The sequence below is a fragment of the Rhodnius prolixus genome, unplaced genomic scaffold, assembly GCF_049639745.1.
Source record: "Rhodnius prolixus isolate KJV_2025 unplaced genomic scaffold, Rpr scaffold_3, whole genome shotgun sequence".
In the NCBI taxonomy this organism is placed as follows: domain Eukaryota; kingdom Metazoa; phylum Arthropoda; class Insecta; order Hemiptera; family Reduviidae; genus Rhodnius; species Rhodnius prolixus.
The window spans coordinates 24,762,066-24,771,115 of NW_027411603.1; the positions used below are offsets into that span (position 1 = coordinate 24,762,066).

The following is a 9,050-nucleotide window of genomic DNA, read 5'->3' on the forward strand; positions in this document are numbered from 1 at the left end:
ATCCAATAAAGGTAATCTCACTACTTTTTTAAGCAGAGCTTAAAAACTAACATTAAATTAGGTAAATAATCCTAATTAGATAGTTAAGACAACTAAAGAGTCTTAAAATGTTAATCATTCCAAGAAGGTCTTGTTTAGCAAAGTACCGTTATGAATCATGGGCCTTCCACTTTCAAAAATTGAATGAATATAATGAGAGAAGCTTTTTAGAGTCATACGGGGATGATTTAGGGAAAGACCTGGCAGATAGGAGTCTATAGAGGTTGGTTTAACTACTGATATTCAAAGATTTGTACTCTAAAACAGAAACAGTGCTGTAGGATTTAGCAGGTGAGTTTAATCCGAAAAGAGGATTTTCCAAATATGAGAGCCAAAGCTAAAAGAAAACTTTGTTGTGAGATAGGAGTTAGAGTGAGATTGTAAGAGTTGAGAAGAAAGTGTGAGTCGAGAGATTATGAGTTGTGATTGAATTCTTGTGAGTTGTGAGAGAAATAAGATGAGTTGCAATAGTGATCTGTGAAGACAAATAAAGATTAAACAGTAATTGTATTAATCATTTGTTATCAGTTTTTCGCCAGAATGAGAGCCACTTGAAAAATCTAAGAGAGTGAAAAATTTAAAAAATAAATATACGCGCTACAGCAGATAGAATCAACAATATTATCTAGCAGGGAAGGGATTAGCTATGCGGTCAGCGTACTGGACTCCCACGCGGAGGTCTCGGGTTCGAATCCAGCTGCTGGCCCTTAGATTTTCTCTTCCTAGGAGCTTCTTACAGCTCACTGTCCGGAGGTCGGCAGTGCACAGAAAAAAGCTCCGGGCGCCAATAACCTTAGTTGTTGACGCGCCTTAAATCATTTAAAAAAAACAAAACATTATCTAGCATGGCTGACCAAAACTCATGGTCAAATCTAAAAGATGTACTGATAGAATAGACAAGCTTCTAGTGCTCCTTGCTGAACCTCATTCCAACAGGTTATGTGCCAGGAGTTGAAAGATCGAAAAATTTTATGGAATTACAGAAAAAGATTAAGGGGTGAATCCTATCCGATGTAAAAGATATAGCTGACTTTACAGGAGGCCTTCACACCAACACAACCCTAGGGGTAGATAGGGCGATTGAAAAGATTTGAAAATACTGGACCACATGATGAACTTTGTTACTGAAAATGGTCTAAACGCAACTTTCACTTAGTTCAAACTTTAAAGAAGAAAAAATCTGAGGGCCAGCAACTGGATACTGGAATCCAGTACGATAACCACGTAGCTAATCTCCTCCCTTCTGATTCCCTGCCAGTTTTCAGTTTTTTTAATGTCAAATAAATCGATAAAAATAACTAACTATTGTCTACGAAATCATTAGCTGCACAGATTTCCTTTTGAATATGGCGTTACATTAAAATAAAAATGCAACCACAAAAGCAATTAAATAATCAAAGAAAGTGAAAGAATCTGTTGCTGAATGTGCGAACAAATTGTTCTAGCGAGATAATTAAAAATATAGGAACAAAGAGACAAATTAATTGATAAAGCGCCCAGCAGCATGAATGACCCCAAAAGGCGCATTTATTACTGCTTGTACTACAGAGAGGTTAATTTGTGCACTTCTGTACCCCATCCCCACACTGTGCACTTTAGTCAGAGGATGTTTGTGTGTGAGTCTGTAGAGACTTGGTGTCCCTCTCTCTTTCTCGAATAAATGTCCTCTCCCCGGGACAACACTATGTCCAACAACTGTGTGAAAGGAACCCAGAATTTTAGGGCAGTTTTCCTCTTCCAGCTAGGAGAGAAGGAGTTCCTATTGGTGTGTGTGTGTTAGTGAGGAATAGGAGGAGAGAATGAGGAAAAAATATTATCCCATTCTCTCGCTTCTGTACGGTCTAAACTGAAAGCAGAGAAAGAGGATAAATTGCTTGGATACGGAGACTGAGGTTGTAATGGTGGTTACTCCGCCTTGACTATGTGTTATTGAAGGTGTGGCGGCACATAATTGCTTACGGGGGTTGATGTCATATGGATAGGATGAAGGAGAGTTGGGGTGGCAAAAAAAAAAAAAAAATCTGAGCCGCTTAAGGAAGGAGAGGGTAGAAGCACATCGTTCCTGGCTTGGAGATAAAGGTGGATTTATGCTAGTGGAGGTTAGAAGAGGTGGTACGTGAAATTGAGAATAACAACTGGTGTACACGTACAAACAGAGACAAGCACAAATTTCAGAAAATATATATTATATATATGTATGTATATTCGAAAGAAAGTATATCGTATTTCAGTTCGCATCCGTTCGGCAATTATAGGCACAAGTATTTATGTTTTGTGTTCCGTAGAATGGATTCCACAACACCCGACCGATTTCCATACTTTTCAATGTAGCTTGCAAACCCTAACTGCCTGAGCTATAACCTGCGTACTTCCTTATTTTACCATCAAGTGCTTCCAAACCATAAACTTGTCTTTTTTTTTTTTTTTTTTTTAATTTTTATTTGCCATTTACTATCTACAAAACAAACAATGCAATCAGCAAATCCGATAAATGATACTATGGACGTGATTGGCTGGAGGAGAGAAGCTGCCCACTGGCAACACTCCCGCTTGAGTTGGTTATCAATCCATGAGATGGTCGCGGGGCCAGCAACGCCTCAGCCGCCGTGGGGGGTTGTCCGGAATAGCTATGGAGGCGAGATTTTGGATTAGAGGATTAGAGCATAGAGAAAGAGAGTTATGGAATTTTCGGTATTTAGTTTTAGCTGTTTCAGTCACGTAGGGTATGTTGAGATCTTTATGAAGAGAAGAGTTTGAAACGTAGAATGGAGCATCTGTAATTTGACGGAGAATTTTTGATTGAAAGGCCTGGATTTTTTGTCTAAACTGTCTAACTGGATAAACTTGTCTAACATTGTAATTAAGTGGGATTGTTTCAAACGCAAAACTGTAGTTTTGAAACCTTTAAAACAATTTGTAATCTTTATTGCATACATACCTACATATCTTCTTTCTTATTGTAAACAAAACAAAAAATCTGTTTCGCTAGATTTCGTTTGGATTAATAAAAATAAAAAGGGAAAAAGTGTTCAATCAATGTTCTAATCCATACAGTTTTTACGAGTGGGCTTTTTCTCTGAATCGATTGGAACAAATCCTTTGTCAGTTAAGATTGGAGCGTTTAGCTGTACCGTGCAGTTCAAGAAATGGGACAATTAGGACTGTGTAGAGTTTTTCTTTTGTTCGTTAGGTGGGAACTCAATCCAATGTTTGAACATTCAGCAAACTTAAGTTCATGTCGCTTAAATCGGGTACGGGAGTTTCAGGTCAGGCGTTTGTCGAGGTAGAGTCCAAGATCTCGCACATGTAGGGAAAGGAATAACGTTCACTTAGATTAAAATGAATATTTTATGAATTCCTATCTCTTTTTTTTTTCTTTTAATTTATTTGTTAAGTTACACCAGCGCTAGACACGCTATAAGTAACAATGACAATAACTGACATCAAACTCACTAATTGAGGGGAGAGGTTACCCAGTGATAACACTCCCTAAGTCGTCTCCAGGATTAGCTACTCTCTTCAGAAGAGAGAAAATCGCGAGGCCGCTGGCGTTTTAATCGCCTGGGAGGATGATCTGGAAGGTGATGAGAGGATAAATGGCGGACGATAGGATTGGAATGAGAGTAGGCAAGTTCTGATGAAAACTTTTATAGCGAGTTCGTGCAACCTGGACCTAGAAACGGAATTTCCAGGTCTGTGTGGATAGTTAGATTTGAGACGTAAAATGGAGCGTTAACGATAGTGCGGAGAATTTTAGACTGAAGCGATTGAATTCGTTGAAGATTGGAGCGTTTCGTTGAACCCCACAGTTCAATACCGTACGTCCAGGTGGGTTTTAGTATAGAATTGTAAATAGGTCGTTTGTTATTAAGTGAAAGTTTTGAACGTTGGTCTAGTAGTCTTTTAAGTAGTCGATAACGTCTCCTATCTCTTTAAATTCAAAAATCTAAACAACGTCCTCTTAAAATAACATTTGTACCACTAAATGGGTTTCGGCCGAAATAATACATAGTTTAGAGTTTTGCTAGGTGACAAATAAAGATGAGTTCTTGTACTTCATGATATTACTTCAGACATAAACTCGTCTAGTTAGAGCGAAATCTTTGACTTAAAATTAAACTGAGATTGTCTCAAACATTTATTTTAGTAGATATTAATAAATCGATATATTTTATCAAAAAATATGTGTTTCTTGTTTGGTAACCTCTTGGGCAAACTTGGGAATTGATTGATTAAGTATGAGATAGCCAACTTAATTAAAAAAATTACTTTTCTTCTTCAATATTGTTATGAGATTAATTGATCAAAGTAATTTAAACCAAAATGTATTTTAACTAAAAGCTGGCTGTACATTTAAGAGTTGTACTGGTACCTACAAACCCCACATATCCCCAGAGTGGAGACCTGCGTAAATCTTAGGTGGGCCCTTCCTTACTGATTCATTGTCCTACCCGTTGACCATCTGTCTTGGACTAGCGCCCTTTACAGTGATAAATACTCCTTGGTTTCTTGCTCCTCGGCGCTCTCAGCCAATCTTTACTATTTCCCTTCTCTTCCTGTTGGATACTGCCTTTTTTTTCAACCATTTTCATTGCTTTTCCTAATAAATTTCCAGAACTTGATAACAAAGAATGTATTCTCTATTCAAATAAGATTTTATTATTCCTTATTCCAGTCTGAGGTAAAATTCTGCTAGAACGATTGAAATATATTATATATTGGCTTCTTTACAATTATTAACAAATTTCAAGGGAATTAATTAAAACTTATATTTGTGCTACTGGAGACTTGCATTTAAAATTACCTCCATTTGAAGTTTACAGTATTTATTTTTAAGTTAATCAATTGAATTATGCTAATTATACTAATTTGCGAGGCCGCTAGCTTCTGCCATGCGCAATAGATGCATCTTCATCACTTATATTTTTCTGCTTGTCTACATATTGTTAAATTTGCAATAATATGTTTGACAAGTGGAACTTCGTTTGTTTAGATCAAGCATATATTTTTTTGCATTTTCACGAACTATATGCAATAGCAAATCTAGTATAACAACTAGACATGGACTGTGCACTTGCGCTGGCTCAGTGCCCTGGAATGTCTGCAAGATTGGATAAACAGTAAAAATAAAGTGAAGCGTAATTTTTCATGCAGTCTATTCGCCCAACTACCAAATTAGGAGTCGTTAAGGACCTTGGATTCGATAGGAAGAAGTGGAATAATGTGCCAAGAGATTGTGCGAGAGATTTGAATGATCTTGCAGGTTAGTGTGGACATTTTGGAAACTGGGATAGGTTAACTTAGTAACAAATGGTTATCTTAACCCTTAACTGGTATCATCAAAATCTCAACTTCAACTGGTATCGTCGGGTCAGCTTTGACCCGAAATTTTAAATTCCCATTACTTTTAAAAGGTCATTGATATAATTAAAGTCGATTTAGTTTTTCTTAGACATTTATTTAGCAAACGAAAATTATGAATATTTTGTTAAATTTGTTTCATAAGATTTAGAAAAACAAAACAAAAAAAATTCAAAAAATGCAAAAGTTGCATTTTTTCCCCAAAATTCTGCAAGTACCGAATTATCATGATGCGAGTATAACATACTTGTTTTGTTTTGGTACAAAAAACCACCGTTTTGTTGCCAGTAAAAACAAACAATGAAGTTCCGGCGGTAGTTATTTTTATTTGGAATTATATAAGAGGGGATTCTTTTTTATTTTTTCGTAATGTCCCCGAGTAAGACAAATTTAGCTTTCCTAGTTCATGGACCAGCTTATTAAGTGAACAGAACCAGTTATCAGCAATAATATTAAATATTATGTCATATTTACTATATAATATTTAATATTATAAAATAATATTAAAAAATAGAACAGAAAACAAACTCCAAAGCATTAAAAAAACAATATTAAGAAAAAGTTATACCGTAAATGGTATTGTAGGGACAAATTTGATCCAAAACCTTTATTTTATTTACTTGCACAGCTCAAGAACGACTGATTTGTATGGTCGATTGTTGGTGGGGATGAAAGAGGAGAATTCAGAGAAGGGGAGATGTTTATAGTTAATTCCTGAAAAATGTCACACAAATGAAAAACGCACGGGTCAATTCGACCCGACGATACCAGTTGAGGGTTAAGATCGTGATGAAGGTTGCAGTCAAAATGTGTTTTCAATTATTCTGCGAACGTCTTATATTTGAAACGAACTTGGTGAATTGGCCCACAATTCTACATGGGTCTACGTAACTAGGGGTAACGTGCAGTGTAAGTTTGTTATGTACTTCATAGTGGATTTTGGTCTGTACTTTATGCTAAAGAAAGCAATATTTTGATCCGTACTCCTTTATTTCTTTATCTACAAAGGTTTTGGAAAAGCTACTATAGTGTATAATTTCAGGTGTGACTGTAACGAGTCCATTTTACTCTGAGATCATTGGGTCCCTACAGAGACCATGCAGTCTCCGGGCAGTGCACTCTAGAAACAGTTAGTTGTACGCTGACTGTTTGAGGCAACTAAGAAGTGAAAATTTAAGGACTCCAGCTAAACTAGAAGCCGGAACTACTTGTAATGTTATACAATGCAGCCTAGTTTTGCTTAGTCTCCTTGTCACAGTTGATATTGATGAGTGTGCTTTTAGTTCATGACTGGAACACTCTATGATGTATGAGGATACGATGAAACGCTTGGGAAACGCTCAATTATTCCACACTCACCCGCCATTCGCCCTTCTGGTTGCCATCTCTCTCTCACCCGACGTGATACATATATCCTTCCCTCTCAAATTGTGTTCTCCCGCGAGCGCTGGCTCGTACTACACGCTGACTCCAGTCTACACGGAGGGGGAGGAAGAGTAGTTTGGAAACTCTATGTCCTTGTCAGGCTCCGTTGCATATAAATTGACGCCTCTCACTTGATAAATTGCTTTTACACGGGCAAGCGCTAAATATAAGATTTATGCGATCATGATGGCAGAGCCACAACATTCCCCTCTCTGTCTAGTTGCCCTCACCAGCCATCATTCTCTCTCTTACTCTTTGTTGAAACTCACTTTATCTTTTAGAATCCATATGTACCTTTAAATATTTAAAACAAGGCTTAACATTTCAACTATTTTTAGAATGTAATGTGTTACATCTTTTACATCTCTTATGTAACACCTCAGGTGTAGGGGGAAAAGCTATAGAAAATTAGGAGCGCACTTCAAAATCAAGGAAACCAGTCCTCCAGATGGCGGTTTGGTGAAAGAGCTAACAACTGTAATCTATATCCACATAATTTAAAAAGGATTTTTAGGAAAACGTATCTCAGTAGAGGAGAAAACTAGAAATATTTTGGTAAATAGTTGGACTTGTAGCCAAGTTTCGTCTTGACGAAAAAGACATGCTTTATCTTACTCACTTTAGCGTGTAAATCTATCCTTTATTTGACTCACTTTCCTTGAAAAAATAATCCTTAAGGCAGTTCTGGGAAAGATGTGGGTAATCCTGCAAATCGCATATCCTTTGCACCATCGTTAACGCACCTTTCTACGTTAGCAATCCCGACTGATCCCTTTTGTCCTCTTGATCTAGCCAAATCCCATTGCAACAAATTTCATTCCAAATTGTCCCAACAATTCAACCCGCTTCTTCTCACGAATCCTTCCCGAAGAATGGAGTATCGATGGCCACGCTATTACTTGATAAGGACAGCCTTCGAAGTCAGTTTCTAGCTATCCTATGTTTTGTAGGCTCATGATGGCCACCATTGGATAGCTCACAGTCAATTTTTTTCAATTAATTTTGTTAATGTACTACATCTTATCATATTTACTTGTTCCCAATGTGCAGATAGATTGATAACAACAATAGAAGTGGCAGATGTTTCTCTTCAAAAACCTGACGATTCATGGAAGATGCATGGAAACCGAAAGTTGTTAGGATGATACAACATTCTTGCTAAGAGAGGATAATACTACAATCATCATGAAACATCTAGATGTGATGAAAAATGCATTAGAGATAGAAAATTTGGATGCATAATTGGACCAAATAATATTTTTTATTAATACTTTAAATCACATTAAGGTGATAAACATTACCGTTCTTTGTGTCTTTAAATTTTGTTTGTTTCTTACAGAACGAACAAATTCGTTGCAAGGTGTTCGCCGTCTTAATGAACTATTTTCTATCAATATTAAATATTACTATGCTAAATTAAATAAAAATATTAAATTTTATGAATACTTTTTCATGACAAAGCAACCCCCATTTCGTTGAAAACAAGAGTATTTCATTAAAAAAAAAGGTTAAAATTACAAATTTAGTAATTTTAATTCTCCACAGTGAGGGCGGGGGTGCCGCAGGGGAGTATACTTGGCCTCATTCTCTACAAGTATACACATCAGACATACTTGTACAACCCTCTACACTACTCTGTACATATGCAGACGACACAGCCATACTAGCCACAAGTACACATCCTACATCAGCTTCGTACAAATTACAGACACACTTACATAAAATAGAATCCTGGGCCAAGAAGTGGCGGATTAAAATGAACTCACAGAAATGCCAGCACGCCACATTTACTCTCCGGCGGGGCTCCTGTCCACCTGTCCTCTTCAACAGCAATCCTCTTCCTTATACAGATCTGGTGCGCTACCTTGGGCTCTACATAGACAAGAGACTCACGTGGGACCCACACTCTAGACTTAAAAGACAAGCAATGACAAAACGTGCGAAACTACTTTACAGACTTCTTGGACGACGCTCCAAATTACCTATTGAACTCAAACGATTAATATACAGTACTATCCTCAAACCAATGTGGACTTACGGACTAGAGCTGTGGGGTTCAGCCAAACCTACAAACATACGGACTGTACAGACATTTCAATCAAAACTCCACTGACAGATAGTTAACGCTCCTTTCTACGGTGACTAACCTCACTCTTCAGAACGACCTCAAAATCCCCTTCGTACACCAATTAGCCAAGACTAAATATCAAAAATTCCATACTGCT

General features: G+C 37.1%; 1 protein-coding gene across 1 annotated transcript in view; it reads left to right on the plus strand.

The window, feature by feature from the left end:
- The window catches only part of LOC141453154 (homeotic protein antennapedia-like), a 1,160,806-nt gene that overhangs the window by 576,269 nt on the left and 575,487 nt on the right, over positions 1–9,050 (plus strand). The window lies entirely within an intron of this gene.